The sequence below is a fragment of the Perissodus microlepis genome, chromosome 5 (genome assembly GCF_051167445.1).
Source record: "Perissodus microlepis isolate ML-2025 ecotype Zambia chromosome 5, ASM5116744v1, whole genome shotgun sequence".
Lineage (NCBI taxonomy): Eukaryota > Metazoa > Chordata > Actinopteri > Cichliformes > Cichlidae > Perissodus > Perissodus microlepis.
In genome coordinates, this window is record NC_140465.1 from 14,311,865 (window position 1) to 14,326,580 (window position 14,716).

At 45.2% G+C, this 14,716-nt stretch overlaps 23 non-coding genes across 23 annotated transcripts; all 23 read left to right on the forward strand.

Annotated features, from left to right (window-relative positions):
- The first annotated feature begins 123 nt into the window (after positions 1–123).
- Positions 124–196, forward strand: trnaf-gaa (transfer RNA phenylalanine (anticodon GAA)). The gene has a single exon. It is a non-coding gene; the product is annotated as a tRNA-Phe (tRNA).
- A 427-nt stretch (positions 197–623) lies between these two features.
- On the forward strand, positions 624–696 carry trnak-uuu (transfer RNA lysine (anticodon UUU)). Its single transcript has one exon. It is a non-coding gene; the product is annotated as a tRNA-Lys (tRNA).
- Positions 697–1,211: 515 nt separating this feature from the next.
- Positions 1,212–1,284, forward strand: trnaf-gaa (transfer RNA phenylalanine (anticodon GAA)). The gene has a single exon. It is a non-coding gene; the product is annotated as a tRNA-Phe (tRNA).
- A 427-nt stretch (positions 1,285–1,711) lies between these two features.
- Positions 1,712–1,784, forward strand: trnak-uuu (transfer RNA lysine (anticodon UUU)). The gene has a single exon. It is a non-coding gene; the product is annotated as a tRNA-Lys (tRNA).
- A 506-nt stretch (positions 1,785–2,290) lies between these two features.
- On the forward strand, positions 2,291–2,363 carry trnaf-gaa (transfer RNA phenylalanine (anticodon GAA)). Its single transcript has one exon. It is a non-coding gene; the product is annotated as a tRNA-Phe (tRNA).
- A 1,006-nt stretch (positions 2,364–3,369) lies between these two features.
- Positions 3,370–3,442, forward strand: trnaf-gaa (transfer RNA phenylalanine (anticodon GAA)). Its single transcript has one exon. It is a non-coding gene; the product is annotated as a tRNA-Phe (tRNA).
- Positions 3,443–3,869: 427 nt separating this feature from the next.
- Positions 3,870–3,942, forward strand: trnak-uuu (transfer RNA lysine (anticodon UUU)). The gene has a single exon. It is a non-coding gene; the product is annotated as a tRNA-Lys (tRNA).
- A 515-nt stretch (positions 3,943–4,457) lies between these two features.
- On the forward strand, positions 4,458–4,530 carry trnaf-gaa (transfer RNA phenylalanine (anticodon GAA)). The gene has a single exon. It is a non-coding gene; the product is annotated as a tRNA-Phe (tRNA).
- A 427-nt stretch (positions 4,531–4,957) lies between these two features.
- On the forward strand, positions 4,958–5,030 carry trnak-uuu (transfer RNA lysine (anticodon UUU)). The gene has a single exon. It is a non-coding gene; the product is annotated as a tRNA-Lys (tRNA).
- A 506-nt stretch (positions 5,031–5,536) lies between these two features.
- Positions 5,537–5,609, forward strand: trnaf-gaa (transfer RNA phenylalanine (anticodon GAA)). The gene has a single exon. It is a non-coding gene; the product is annotated as a tRNA-Phe (tRNA).
- A 427-nt stretch (positions 5,610–6,036) lies between these two features.
- On the forward strand, positions 6,037–6,109 carry trnak-uuu (transfer RNA lysine (anticodon UUU)). The gene has a single exon. It is a non-coding gene; the product is annotated as a tRNA-Lys (tRNA).
- A 515-nt stretch (positions 6,110–6,624) lies between these two features.
- trnaf-gaa (transfer RNA phenylalanine (anticodon GAA)) lies at positions 6,625–6,697 on the forward strand. The gene has a single exon. It is a non-coding gene; the product is annotated as a tRNA-Phe (tRNA).
- Positions 6,698–7,124: 427 nt separating this feature from the next.
- Positions 7,125–7,197, forward strand: trnak-uuu (transfer RNA lysine (anticodon UUU)). The gene has a single exon. It is a non-coding gene; the product is annotated as a tRNA-Lys (tRNA).
- Positions 7,198–7,703: 506 nt separating this feature from the next.
- On the forward strand, positions 7,704–7,776 carry trnaf-gaa (transfer RNA phenylalanine (anticodon GAA)). The gene has a single exon. It is a non-coding gene; the product is annotated as a tRNA-Phe (tRNA).
- Positions 7,777–8,782: 1,006 nt separating this feature from the next.
- Positions 8,783–8,855, forward strand: trnaf-gaa (transfer RNA phenylalanine (anticodon GAA)). Its single transcript has one exon. It is a non-coding gene; the product is annotated as a tRNA-Phe (tRNA).
- A 427-nt stretch (positions 8,856–9,282) lies between these two features.
- trnak-uuu (transfer RNA lysine (anticodon UUU)) lies at positions 9,283–9,355 on the forward strand. The gene has a single exon. It is a non-coding gene; the product is annotated as a tRNA-Lys (tRNA).
- A 515-nt stretch (positions 9,356–9,870) lies between these two features.
- Positions 9,871–9,943, forward strand: trnaf-gaa (transfer RNA phenylalanine (anticodon GAA)). Its single transcript has one exon. It is a non-coding gene; the product is annotated as a tRNA-Phe (tRNA).
- A 427-nt stretch (positions 9,944–10,370) lies between these two features.
- On the forward strand, positions 10,371–10,443 carry trnak-uuu (transfer RNA lysine (anticodon UUU)). Its single transcript has one exon. It is a non-coding gene; the product is annotated as a tRNA-Lys (tRNA).
- Positions 10,444–10,949: 506 nt separating this feature from the next.
- Positions 10,950–11,022, forward strand: trnaf-gaa (transfer RNA phenylalanine (anticodon GAA)). The gene has a single exon. It is a non-coding gene; the product is annotated as a tRNA-Phe (tRNA).
- A 1,016-nt stretch (positions 11,023–12,038) lies between these two features.
- trnaf-gaa (transfer RNA phenylalanine (anticodon GAA)) lies at positions 12,039–12,111 on the forward strand. The gene has a single exon. It is a non-coding gene; the product is annotated as a tRNA-Phe (tRNA).
- Positions 12,112–13,126: 1,015 nt separating this feature from the next.
- Positions 13,127–13,199, forward strand: trnaf-gaa (transfer RNA phenylalanine (anticodon GAA)). The gene has a single exon. It is a non-coding gene; the product is annotated as a tRNA-Phe (tRNA).
- Positions 13,200–13,627: 428 nt separating this feature from the next.
- Positions 13,628–13,700, forward strand: trnak-uuu (transfer RNA lysine (anticodon UUU)). The gene has a single exon. It is a non-coding gene; the product is annotated as a tRNA-Lys (tRNA).
- Positions 13,701–14,215: 515 nt separating this feature from the next.
- trnaf-gaa (transfer RNA phenylalanine (anticodon GAA)) lies at positions 14,216–14,288 on the forward strand. The gene has a single exon. It is a non-coding gene; the product is annotated as a tRNA-Phe (tRNA).
- Positions 14,289–14,716: the final 428 nt, after the last annotated feature.

Consider the following 14,716-nt stretch of genomic DNA (forward strand, 5'->3'; position numbering starts at 1 on the left):
GCTTAAAAGTTCACTTCACATTGATCCACTGTCTCAGAAGATCAGCTGTAGTGCAGTTTGGCCAGCTGTATGCCTGACTGGTCATTAGAATGCAATTTTTGAGCACTTGCCTTTGCAAAATGTGCCGAAATAGCTCAGCTGGGAGAGCGTTAGACTGAAGATCTAAAGGACCCTAGTTCGATCCTGGGTTTCGGCAAAGCTCTTTTGGTCACCATCTAGGGCTTGGTAGGTTTGTTGGTAGGACTTCATTATACGGCCTACAACTACGTGGATCATTGCCATCAAATGAGAAAACAAACACAGATGGTGCAGCTTGCAAACGTCCATCAAGTGGAGGTGGAATTTGAAGAAGGTCCTCCTCCAGAAGCTCCCAGGCCTCACCCATTATACCATTGACTTACCTAGGGCTTGGTAGGTTGGGTGATCACACGTCATAATACAGCCTAGCGATGTTTCCCCTAGAATCAAATCCTTCCCTTGGCTCTTGTCTGAAATGACGATTTAATAATATCTAACTGCAAATCCTCACCAGTACCTACAGTAAAATGAGAGGATAAGAGATCACGTTTTTACAGAAAAGAAAGACAATATGTGGCCCAGAGGACAAACACGTGATTCTTGTTGCCTGGGTAGCTCAGATGGAAGAGCATCAGACTTTTAATCTGAGGGTCCAGGGTTCAAGTCCCTGTCCAGGTGTCTCCTTTGCATCCTTGCCCTTCCATGGCTTTACCTAACAAGTTCAATTGTTCTTGATAGTTCTGTGATCTCATTGTCATCTTGAGCAAAGTCCATAGACTGCAGGTGGGATGACGATGTGGGATTTGTAGATCTCATGGACAGAGGCCTCTTTCAGATAATCCCAGCGTAAAAGCTCTGTAAAGAATCTTTCCCTGCCCCTCGGTCCAACTCACCGCCAGTTGGTTCTCAGCTCAGCTCCTTTGCGAAACCTGGTGTCTAAGACATGCCAATCTCACCAAATCCGCCTTGGGTTACTCGACACGTTACACTTTCACTTTTTTTCTGTCTTACTTTGGGTGGGACAACATTTAAGAGAGCAAAGTTCATCACAGTTCACTGTTAAATCCAAAGCTTAAAAGTTCACTTCACATTGATCCACTGTCTCAGAAGATCAGCTATAGTGCAGTTTGGCCAGCTGTATGCCTGACTGGTCATTAGAATGCAATTTTTGAGCACTTTCCTTTGCAAAATGTGCCGAAATAGCTCAGCTGGGAGAGCGTTAGACTGAAGATCTAAAGGACCCTAGTTCGATCCTGGGTTTCGGCAAAGCTCTTTTGGTCACCATCTAGGGCTCTGTAGGTTTGTTGGTAGGACTTCATTATACGGCCTACAACTACGTGGATCATTGCCATCAAATGAGAAAACAAACACAGATGGTGCAGCTTGCAAACGTCCATCAAGTGGAGGTGGAATTTGAAGAAGGTCCTCCTCCAGAAGCTCCCAGGCCTCACCCATTATACCATTGACTTTCCTAGGGCTTGGTAGGTTGGGTGATCACACGTCATAATACAGCCTAGCGATGTTTCCCCTAGAATCAAATCCTTCCCTTGGCTCTTGTCTGAAATGACGATTTAATAATATCTAACTGCAAATCCTCACCAGTACCTACAGTAAAATGAGAGGATAAGAGATCACGTTTTTACAGAAAAGAAAGACAATATGTGGCCCAGAGGACAAACACGTGATTCTTGTTGCCTGGGTAGCTCAGATGGAAGAGCATCAGACTTTTAATCTGAGGGTCCAGGGTTCAAGTCCCTGTCCAGGTGTCTCCTTGCCCTTCCATGGCTTTACCTAACAAGCTCAATTGTTCTTGATAGTTCTGTGATCTCATTGTCATCTTGAGCAAAGTCCATAGACTGCAGGTGGGATGACGATGTGGGATTTGTAGATCTCATGGACAGAGGCCTCTTTCAGATAATCCCAGCGTAAAAGCTCTGTAAAGAATCTTTCCCTGCCCCTCGGTCCAACTCACCGCCAGTTGGTTCTCAGCTCAGCTCCTTTGCGAAACCTGGTGTCTAAGACATGCCAATCTCACCAAATGCGCCTTGGGTTACTCGACACGTTACACTTTCACTTTTTTTCTGTCTTACTTTGGGTGGGACAACATTTAAGAGAGCAAAGTTCATCACAGTTCACTGTTAAATCCAAAGCTTAAAAGTTCACTTCACATTGATCCACTGTCTCAGAAGATCAGCTGTAGTGCAGTTTGGCCAGCTGTATGCCTGACTGGTCATTAGAATGCAATTTCTGAGCACTTTCCTTTGCAAAATGTGCCGAAATAGCTCAGCTGGGAGAGCGTTAGACTGAAGATCTAAAGGACCCTAGTTCGATCCTGGGTTTCGGCAAAGCTCTTTTGGTCACCATCTAGGGCTTGGTAGGTTTGTTGGTAGGACTTCATTATACGGCCTACAACTACGTGGATCATTGCCATCAAATGAGAAAACAAACACAGATGGTGCAGCTTGCAAACGTCCATCAAGTGGAGGTGGAATTTGAAGAAGGTCCTCCTCCAGAAGCTCCCAGGCCTCACCCATTTTACCATTGACTTTCCTAGGGCTTGGTAGGTTGGGTGATCACACGTCATAATACAGCCTAGCGATGTTTCCCCTAGAATCAAATCCTTCCCTTGGCTCTTGTCTGAAATGACGATTTAATAATATCTAACTGCAAATCCTCACCAGTACCTACAGTAAAATGAGAGGATAAGAGATCACGTTTTTACAGAAAAGAAAGACAATATGTGGCCCAGAGGACAAACACGTGATTCTTGTTTCCTGGGTAGCTCAGATGGAAGAGCATCAGACTTTTAATCTGAGGGTCCAGGGTTCAAGTCCCTGTCCAGGTGTCTCCTTGGCCTTCCATGGCTTTACCTAACAAGCTCAGTTGTTCTTGATAGTTCTGTGACCTCATTGTCATCTTGAGCAAAGTCCATAGACTGCAGGTGGGATGACGATGTGGGATTTGTAGATCTCATGGACAGAGGCCTCTTTCAGATAATCCCAGCGTAAAAGCTCTGTAAAGAATCTTTCCCTGCCCCTCGGTCCAACTCACCGCCAGTTGGTTCTCAGCTCAGCTCCTTTGCGAAACCTGGTGTCTAAGACATGCCAATCTCACCAAATGCGCCTTGGGTTACTCGACACGTTACACTTTCACTTTTTTTCTGTCTTACTTTGGGTGGGACAACATTTAAGAGAGCAAAGTTCATCACAGTTCACTGTTAAATCCAAAGCTTAAAAGTTCACTTCACATTGATCCACTGTCTCAGAAGATCAGCTGTAGTGCAGTTTGGCCAGCTGTATGCCTGACTGGTCATTAGAATGCAATTTTTGAGCACTTTCCTTTGCAAAATGTGCCGAAATAGCTCAGCTGGGAGAGCGTTAGACTGAAGATCTAAAGGACCCTAGTTCGATCCTGGGTTTCGGCAAAGCTCTTTTGGTCACCATCTAGGGCTTGGTAGGTTTGTTGGTAGGACTTCATTATACGGCCTACAACTACGTGGATCATTGCCATCAAATGAGAAAACAAACACAGATGGTGCAGCTTGCAAACGTCCATCAAGTGGAGGTGGAATTTGAAGAAGGTCCTCCTCCAGAAGCTCCCAGGCCTCACCCATTATACCATTGACTTACCTAGGCCTTGGTAGGTTGGGTGATCACACGTCATAATACAGCCTAGCGATGTTTCCCCTAGAATCAAATCCTTCCCTTGGCTCTTGTCTGAAATGACGATTTAATAATATCTAACTGCAAATCCTCACCAGTACCTACAGTAAAATGAGAGGATAAGAGATCACGTTTTTACAGAAAAGAAAGACAATATGTGGCCCAGAGGACAAACACGTGATTCTTGTTGCCTGGGTAGCTCAGATGGAAGAGCATCAGACTTTTAATCTGAGGGTCCAGGGTTCAAGTCCCTGTCCAGGTGTCTCCTTTGCATCCTTGGCCTTCCATGGCTTTACCTAACAAGCTCAGTTGTTCTTGATAGTTCTGTGACCTCATTGTCATCTTGAGCAAAGTCCATAGACTGCAGGTGGGATGACGATGTGGGATTTGTAGATCTCATGGACAGAGGCCTCTTTCAGATAATCCCAGCGTAAAAGCTCTGTAAAGAATCTTTCCCTGCCCCTCGGTCCAGCTCACCGCCAGTTGGTTCTCAGCTCAGCTCCTTTGCGAAACCTGGTGTCTAAGACATGCCAATCTCACCAAATGCGCCTTGGGTTACTCGACACGTTACACTTTCACTTTTTTTCTGTCTTACTTTGGGTGGGACAACATTTAAGAGAGCAAAGTTCATCACAGTTCACTGTTAAATCCAAAGCTTAAAAGTTCACTTCACATTGATCCACTGTCTCAGAAGATCAGCTGTAGTGCAGTTTGGCCAGCTGTATGCCTGACTGGTCATTAGAATGCAATTTTTGAGCACTTTCCTTTGCAAAATGTGCCAAAATAGCTCAGCTGGGAGAGCGTTAGACTGAAGATCTAAAGGACCCTAGTTCGATCCTGGGTTTCGGCAAAGCTCTTTTGGTCACCATCTAGGGCTTGGTAGGTTTGTTGGTAGGACTTCATTATACGGCCTACAACTACGTGGATCATTGCCATCAAATGAGAAAACAAACACAGATGGTGCAGCTTGCAAACGTCCATCAAGTGGAGGTGGAATTTGAAGAAGGTCCTCCTCCAGAAGCTCCCAGGCCTCACCCATTTTACCATTGACTTACCTAGGCCTTGGTAGGTTGGGTGATCACACGTCATAATACAGCCTAGCGATGTTTCCCCTAGAATCAAATCCTTCCCTTGGCTCTTGTCTGAAATGACGATTTAATAATATCTAACTGCAAATCCTCACCAGTACCTACAGTAAAATGAGACGATAAGAGATCACGTTTTTACAGAAAAGAAAGACAATATGTGGCCCAGAGGACAAACACGTGATTCTTGTTGCCTGGGTAGCTCAGATGGAAGAGCATCAGACTTTTAATCTGAGGGTCCAGGGTTCAAGTCCCTGTCCAGGTGTCTCCTTGGCCTTCCATGGCTTTACCTAACAAGCTCAGTTGTTCTTGATAGTTCTGTGACCTCATTGTCATCTTGAGCAAAGTCCATAGACTGCAGGTGGGATGACGATGTGGGATTTGTAGATCTCATGGACAGAGGCCTCTTTCAGATAATCCCAGCGTAAAAGCTCTGTAAAGAATCTTTCCCTGCCCCTCGGTCCAACTCACCGCCAGTTGGTTCTCAGCTCAGCTCCTTTGCGAAACCTGGTGTCTAAGACATGCCAATCTCACCAAATGCGCCTTGGGTTACTCGACACGTTACACTTTCACTTTTTTTCTGTCTTACTTTGGGTGGGACAACATTTAAGAGAGCAAAGTTCATCACAGTTCACTGTTAAATCCAAAGCTTAAAAGTTCACTTCACATTGATCCACTGTCTCAGAAGATCAGCTGTAGTGCAGTTTGGCCAGCTGTATGCCTGACTGGTCATTAGAATGCAATTTTTGAGCACTTTCCTTTGCAAAATGTGCCGAAATAGCTCAGCTGGGAGAGCGTTAGACTGAAGATCTAAAGGACCCTAGTTCGATCCTGGGTTTCGGCAAAGCTCTTTTGGTCACCATCTAGGGCTTGGTAGGTTTGTTGGTAGGACTTCATTATACGGCCTACAACTATGTGGATCCTTGCCATCAAATGAGAAAACAAACACAGATGGTGCAGCTTGCAAACGTCCATCAAGTGGAGGTGGAATTTGAAGAAGGTCCTCCTCCAGAAGCTCCCAGGCCTCACCCATTATACCATTGACTTACCTAGGCCTTGGTAGGTTGGGTGATCACACGTCATAATACAGCCTAGCGATGTTTCCCCTAGAATCAAATCCTTCCCTTGGCTCTTGTCTGAAATGACGATTTAATAATATCTAACTGCAAATCCTCACCAGTACCTACAGTAAAATGAGAGGATAAGAGATCACGTTTTTACAGAAAAGAAAGACAATATGTGGCCCAGAGGACAAGCATGTGATTCTTGTTGCCTGGGTAGCTCAGATGGAAGAGCATCAGACTTTTAATCTGAGGGTCCAGGGTTCAAGTCCCTGTCCAGGTGTCTCCTTTGCATCCTTGGCCTTCCATGGCTTTACCTAACAAGCTCAGTTGTTCTTGATAGTTCTGTGACCTCATTGTCATCTTGAGCAAAGTCCATAGACTGCAGGTGGGATGACGATGTGGGATTTGTAGATCTCATGAACAGAGGCCTCTTTCAGATAATCCCAGCGTAAAAGCTCTGTAAAGAATCTTTCCCTGCCCCTCGGTCCAACTCACCGCCAGTTGGTTCTCAGCTCAGCTCCTTTGCGAAACCTGGTGTCTAAGACATGCCAATCTCACCAAATGCGCCTTGGGTTACTCGACACGTTACACTTTCACTTTTTTTCTGTCTTACTTTGGGTGGGACAACATTTAAGAGAGCAAAGTTCATCACAGTTCACTGTTAAATCCAAAGCTTAAAAGTTCACTTCACATTGATCCACTGTCTCAGAAGATCAGCTGTAGTGCAGTTTGGCCAGCTGTATGCCTGACTGGTCATTAGAATGCAATTTTTGAGCACTTGCCTTTGCAAAATGTGCCAAAATAGCTCAGCTGGGAGAGCGTTAGACTGAAGATCTAAAGGACCCTAGTTCGATCCTGGGTTTCGGCAAAGCTCTTTTGGTCACCATCTAGGGCTTGGTAGGTTTGTTGGTAGGACTTCATTATACGGCCTACAACTACGTGGATCATTGCCATCAAATGAGAAAACAAACACAGATGGTGCAGCTTGCAAACGTCCATCAAGTGGAGGTGGAATTTGAAGAAGGTCCTCCTCCAGAAGCTCCCAGGCCTCACCCATTATACCATTGACTTACCTAGGGCTTGGTAGGTTGGGTGATCACACGTCATAATACAGCCTAGCGATGTTTCCCCTAGAATCAAATCCTTCCCTTGGCTCTTGTCTGAAATGACGATTTAATAATATCTAACTGCAAATCCTCACCAGTACCTACAGTAAAATGAGAGGATAAGAGATCACGTTTTTACAGAAAAGAAAGACAATATGTGGCCCAGAGGACAAACACGTGATTCTTGTTGCCTGGGTAGCTCAGATGGAAGAGCATCAGACTTTTAATCTGAGGGTCCAGGGTTCAAGTCCCTGTCCAGGTGTCTCCTTGCCCTTCCATGGCTTTACCTAACAAGCTCAATTGTTCTTGATAGTTCTGTGATCTCATTGTCATCTTGAGCAAAGTCCATAGACTGCAGGTGGGATGACGATGTGGGATTTGTAGATCTCATGGACAGAGGCCTCTTTCAGATAATCCCAGCGTAAAAGCTCTGTAAAGAATCTTTCCCTGCCCCTCGGTCCAACTCACCGCCAGTTGGTTCTCAGCTCAGCTCCTTTGCGAAACCTGGTGTCTAAGACATGCCAATCTCACCAAATGCGCCTTGGGTTACTCGACACGTTACACTTTCACTTTTTTTCTGTCTTACTTTGGGTGGGACAACATTTAAGAGAGCAAAGTTCATCACAGTTCACTGTTAAATCCAAAGCTTAAAAGTTCACTTCACATTGATCCACTGTCTCAGAAGATCAGCTGTAGTGCAGTTTGGCCAGCTGTATGCCTGACTGGTCATTAGAATGCAATTTTTGAGCACTTTCCTTTGCAAAATGTGCCGAAATAGCTCAGCTGGGAGAGCGTTAGACTGAAGATCTAAAGGACCCTAGTTCGATCCTGGGTTTCGGCAAAGCTCTTTTGGTCACCATCTAGGGCTTGGTAGGTTTGTTGGTAGGACTTCATTATACGGCCTACAACTACGTGGATCATTGCCATCAAATGAGAAAACAAACACAGATGGTGCAGCTTGCAAACGTCCATCAAGTGGAGGTGGAATTTGAAGAAGGTCCTCCTCCAGAAGCTCCCAGGCCTCACCCATTTTACCATTGACTTTCCTAGGGCTTGGTAGGTTGGGTGATCACACGTCATAATACAGCCTAGCGATGTTTCCCCTAGAATCAAATCCTTCCCTTGGCTCTTGTCTGAAATGACGATTTAATAATATCTAACTGCAAATCCTCACCAGTACCTACAGTAAAATGAGAGGATAAGAGATCACGTTTTTACAGAAAAGAAAGACAATATGTGGCCCAGAGGACAAACACGTGATTCTTGTTTCCTGGGTAGCTCAGATGGAAGAGCATCAGACTTTTAATCTGAGGGTCCAGGGTTCAAGTCCCTGTCCAGGTGTCTCCTTGGCCTTCCATGGCTTTACCTAACAAGCTCAGTTGTTCTTGATAGTTCTGTGACCTCATTGTCATCTTGAGCAAAGTCCATAGACTGCAGGTGGGATGACGATGTGGGATTTGTAGATCTCATGGACAGAGGCCTCTTTCAGATAATCCCAGCGTAAAAGCTCTGTAAAGAATCTTTCCCTGCCCCTCGGTCCAACTCACCGCCAGTTGGTTCTCAGCTCAGCTCCTTTGCGAAACCTGGTGTCTAAGACATGCCAATCTCACCAAATGCGCCTTGGGTTACTCGACACGTTACACTTTCACTTTTTTTCTGTCTTACTTTGGGTGGGACAACATTTAAGAGAGCAAAGTTCATCACAGTTCACTGTTAAATCCAAAGCTTAAAAGTTCACTTCACATTGATCCACTGTCTCAGAAGATCAGCTGTAGTGCAGTTTGGCCAGCTGTATGCCTGACTGGTCATTAGAATGCAATTTTTGAGCACTTTCCTTTGCAAAATGTGCCGAAATAGCTCAGCTGGGAGAGCGTTAGACTGAAGATCTAAAGGACCCTAGTTCGATCCTGGGTTTCGGCAAAGCTCTTTTGGTCACCATCTAGGGCTTGGTAGGTTTGTTGGTAGGACTTCATTATACGGCCTACAACTACGTGGATCATTGCCATCAAATGAGAAAACAAACACAGATGGTGCAGCTTGCAAACGTCCATCAAGTGGAGGTGGAATTTGAAGAAGGTCCTCCTCCAGAAGCTCCCAGGCCTCACCCATTATACCATTGACTTACCTAGGCCTTGGTAGGTTGGGTGATCACACGTCATAATACAGCCTAGCGATGTTTCCCCTAGAATCAAATCCTTCCCTTGGCTCTTGTCTGAAATGACGATTTAATAATATCTAACTGCAAATCCTCACCAGTACCTACAGTAAAATGAGAGGATAAGAGATCACGTTTTTACAGAAAAGAAAGACAATATGTGGCCCAGAGGACAAACACGTGATTCTTGTTGCCTGGGTAGCTCAGATGGAAGAGCATCAGACTTTTAATCTGAGGGTCCAGGGTTCAAGTCCCTGTCCAGGTGTCTCCTTTGCATCCTTGGCCTTCCATGGCTTTACCTAACAAGCTCAGTTGTTCTTGATAGTTCTGTGACCTCATTGTCATCTTGAGCAAAGTCCATAGACTGCAGGTGGGATGACGATGTGGGATTTGTAGATCTCATGGACAGAGGCCTCTTTCAGATAATCCCAGCGTAAAAGCTCTGTAAAGAATCTTTCCCTGCCCCTCGGTCCAACTCACCGCCAGTTGGTTCTCAGCTCAGCTCCTTTGCGAAACCTGGTGTCTAAGACATGCCAATCTCACCAAATGCGCCTTGGGTTACTCGACACGTTACACTTTCACTTTTTTTCTGTCTTACTTTGGGTGGGACAACATTTAAGAGAGCAAAGTTCATCACAGTTCACTGTTAAATCCAAAGCTTAAAAGTTCACTTCACATTGATCCACTGTCTCAGAAGATCAGCTGTAGTGCAGTTTGGCCAGCTGTATGCCTGACTGGTCATTAGAATGCAATTTTTGAGCACTTTCCTTTGCAAAATGTGCCAAAATAGCTCAGCTGGGAGAGCGTTAGACTGAAGATCTAAAGGACCCTAGTTCGATCCTGGGTTTCGGCAAAGCTCTTTTGGTCACCATCTAGGGCTTGGTAGGTTTGTTGGTAGGACTTCATTATACGGCCTACAACTACGTGGATCATTGCCATCAAATGAGAAAACAAACACAGATGGTGCAGCTTGCAAACGTCCATCAAGTGGAGGTGGAATTTGAAGAAGGTCCTCCTCCAGAAGCTCCCAGGCCTCACCCATTTTACCATTGACTTACCTAGGCCTTGGTAGGTTGGGTGATCACACGTCATAATACAGCCTAGCGATGTTTCCCCTAGAATCAAATCCTTCCCTTGGCTCTTGTCTGAAATGACGATTTAATAATATCTAACTGCAAATCCTCACCAGTACCTACAGTAAAATGAGAGGATAAGAGATCACGTTTTTACAGAAAAGAAAGACAATATGTGGCCCAGAGGACAAACACGTGATTCTTGTTGCCTGGGTAGCTCAGATGGAAGAGCATCAGACTTTTAATCTGAGGGTCCAGGGTTCAAGTCCCTGTCCAGGTGTCTCCTTGGCCTTCCATGGCTTTACCTAACAAGCTCAGTTGTTCTTGATAGTTCTGTGACCTCATTGTCATCTTGAGCAAAGTCCATAGACTGCAGGTGGGATGACGATGTGGGATTTGTAGATCTCATGGACAGAGGCCTCTTTCAGATAATCCCAGCGTAAAAGCTCTGTAAAGAATCTTTCCCTGCCCCTCGGTCCAACTCACCGCCAGTTGGTTCTCAGCTCAGCTCCTTTGCGAAACCTGGTGTCTAAGACATGCCAATCTCACCAAATGCGCCTTGGGTTACTCGACACGTTACACTTTCACTTTTTTTCTGTCTTACTTTGGGTGGGACAACATTTAAGAGAGCAAAGTTCATCACAGTTCACTGTTAAATCCAAAGCTTAAAAGTTCACTTCACATTGATCCACTGTCTCAGAAGATCAGCTGTAGTGCAGTTTGGCCAGCTGTATGCCTGACTGGTCATTAGAATGCAATTTTTGAGCACTTTCCTTTGCAAAATGTGCCGAAATAGCTCAGCTGGGAGAGCGTTAGACTGAAGATCTAAAGGACCCTAGTTCGATCCTGGGTTTCGGCAAAGCTCTTTTGGTCACCATCTAGGGCTTGGTAGGTTTGTTGGTAGGACTTCATTATACGGCCTACAACTACGTGGATCATTGCCATCAAATGAGAAAACAAACACAGATGGTGCAGCTTGCAAACGTCCATCAAGTGGAGGTGGAATTTGAAGAAGGTCCTCCTCCAGAAGCTCCCAGGCCTCACCCATTTTACCATTGACTTTCCTAGGGCTTGGTAGGTTGGGTGATCACACGTCATAATACAGCCTAGCGATGTTTCCCCTAGAATCAAATCCTTCCCTTGGCTCTTGTCTGAAATGACGATTTAATAATAATGTAACTGCAAATCCTCACCAGTACCTACAGTAAAATGAGAGGATAAGAGATCACGTTTTTACAGAAAAGAAAGACAATATGTGGCCCAGAGGACAAACACGTGATTCTTGTTTCCTGGGTAGCTCAGATGGAAGAGCATCAGACTTTTAATCTGAGGGTCCAGGGTTCAAGTCCCTGTCCAGGTGTCTCCTTTGCATCCTTGGCCTTCCATGGCTTTACCTAACAAGCTCAGTTGTTCTTGATAGTTCTGTGACCTCATTGTCATCTTGAGCAAAGTCCATAGACTGCAGGTGGGATGACGATGTGGGATTTGTAGATCTCATGGACAGAGGCCTCTTTCAGATAATCCCAGCGTAAAAGCTCTGTAAAGAATCTTTCCCTGCCCCTCGGTCCAACTCACCGCCAGTTGGTTCTCAGCTCAGCTCCTTTGCGAAACCTGGTGTCTAAGACATGCCAATCTCACCAAATGCGCCTTGGGTTACTCGACACGTTACACTTTCACTTTTTTTCTGTCTTACTTTGGGTGGGACAACATTTAAGAGAGCAAAGTTCATCACAGTTCACTGTTAAATCCAAAGCTTAAAAGTTCACTTCACATTGATCCACTGTCTCAGAAGATCAGCTGTAGTGCAGTTTGGCCAGCTGTATGCCTGACTGGTCATTAGAATGCAATTTTTGAGCACTTTCCTTTGCAAAATGTGCCGAAATAGCTCAGCTGGGAGAGCGTTAGACTGAAGATCTAAAGGACCCTAGTTCGATCCTGGGTTTCGGCAAAGCTCTTTTGGTCACCATCTAGGGCTTGTTAGGTTTGTTGGTAGGACTTCATTATACGGCCTACAACTACGTGGATCATTGCCATCAAATGAGAAAACAAACACAGATGGTGCAGCTTGCAAACGTCCATCAAGTGGAGGTGGAATTTGAAGAAGGTCCTCCTCCAGAAGCTCCCAGGCCTCACCCATTTTACCATTGACTTTCCTAGGGCTTGGTAGGTTGGGTGATCACACGTCATAATACAGCCTAGCGATGTTTCCCCTAGAATCAAATCCTTCCCTTGGCTCTTCTCTGAAATGACGATTTAATAATATCTAACTGCAAATCCTCACCAGTACCTACAGTAAAATGAGAGGATAAGAGATCACGTTTTTACAGAAAAGAAAGACAATATGTGGCCCAGAGGACAAACATGTGATTCTTGTTGCCTGGGTAGCTCAGATGGAAGCGCATCAGACTTTTAATCTGAGGGTCCAGGGTTCAAGTCCCTGCCCAGGTGTCTCCTTTGCATCCTTGCCCTTCCATGGCTTTACCTAACAAGCTCAGTTGTTCTTGATAGTTCTGTGACCTCATTGTCATCTTGAGCAAAGTCCATAGACTGCAGGTGGGATGACGATGTGGGATTTGTAGATCTCATGGACAGAGGCCTCTTTCAGATAATCCCAGCGTAAAAGCTCTGTAAAGAATCTTTCCCTGCCCCTCGGTCCAACTCACCGCCAGTTGGTTCTCAGCTCAGCTCCTTTGCGAAACCTGGTGTCTAAGACATGCCAATCTCACCAAATCCGCCTTGGGTTACTCGACACGTTACACTTTCACTTTTTTTCTGTCTTACTTTGGGTGGGACAACATTTAAGAGAGCAAAGTTCATCACAGTTCACTGTTAAATCCAAAGCTTAAAAGTTCACTTCACATTGATCCACTGTCTCAGAAGATCAGCTGTAGTGCAGTTTGGCCAGCTGTATGCCTGACTGGTCATTAGAATGCAATTTTTGAGCACTTTCCTTTGCAAAATGTGCCGAAATAGCTCAGCTGGGAGAGCGTTAGACTGAAGATCTAAAGGACCCTAGTTCGATCCTGGGTTTCGGCAAAGCTCTTTTGGTCACCATCTAGGGCTTGGTAGGTTTGTTGGTAGGACTTCATTATACGGCCTACAACTACGTGGATCATTGCCATCAAATGAGAAAACAAACACAGATGGTGCAGCTTGCAAACGTCCATCAAGTGGAGGTGGAATTTGACGAAGGTCCTCCTCCAGAAGCTCCCAGGCCTCACCCATTATACCATTGACTTACCTAGGGCTTGGTAGGTTGGGTGATCACACGTCATAATACAGCCTAGCGATGTTTCCCCTAGAATCAAATCCTTCCCTTGGCTCTTGTCTGAAATGACGATTTAATAATAATGTAACTGCAAATCCTCACCAGTACCTACAGTAAAATGAGAGGATAAGAGATCACGTTTTTACAGAAAAGAAAGACAATATGTGGCCCAGAGGACAAGCACGTGATTCTTGTTGCCTGGGTAGCTCAGATGGAAGAGCATCAGACTTTTAATCTGAGGGTCCAGGGTTCAAGTCCTTGTCCAGGTGTCTCCTTTGCATCCTTGGCCTTCCATGGCTTTACCTAACAAGCTCAGTCGTTCTTGATAGTTCTGTGACCTCATTGTCATCTTGAGCAAATTCCATAGACTGCAGGTGGGATGACGATGTGGGATTTGTAGATCTCATGGACAGAGGCCTCTTTCAGATAATCCCAGCGTAAAAGCTCTGTAAAGAATCTTTCCCTGCCCCTCGGTCCAACTCACCGCCAGTTGGTTCTCAGCTCAGCTCCTTTGCGAAACCTGGTGTCTAAGACATGCCAATCTCACCAAATGCGCCTTGGGTTACTCGACACGTTACACTTTCACTTTTTTTCTGTCTTACTTTGGGTGGGACAACATTTAAGAGAGCAAAGTTCATCACAGTTCACTGTTAAATCCAAAGCTTAAAAGTTCACTTCACATTGATCCACTGTCTCAGAAGATCAGCTGTAGTGCAGTTTGGCCAGCTGTATGCCTGACTGGTCATTAGAATGCAATTTTTGAGCACTTTCCTTTGCAAAATGTGCCGAAATAGCTCAGCTGGAAGAGCGTTAGACTGAAGATCTAAAGGACCCTAGTTCGATCCTGGGTTTCGGCAAAGCTCTTTTGGTCACCATCTAGGGCTTGGTAGGTTTGTTGGTAGGACTTCATTATACGGCCTACAACTACGTGGATCATTGCCATCAAATGAAAAAAACAAACACAGATGGTGCAGCTTGCAAACGTCCATCAAGTGGAGGTGGAATTTGAAGAAGGTCCTCCTCCAGAAGCTCCCAGGCCTCACCCATTATACCATTGACTTACCTAGGCCTTGGTAGGTTGGGTGATCACACGTCATAATACAGCCTAGCGATGTTTCCCCTAGAATCAAATCCTTCCCTTGGCTCTTGTCTGAAATGACGATTTAATAATATCTAACTGCAAATCCTCACCAGTACCTACAGTAAAATGAGAGGATAAGAGATCACGTTTTTACAGAAAAGAAAGACAATATGTGGCCCAGAGGACAAACACGTGGTTCTTATT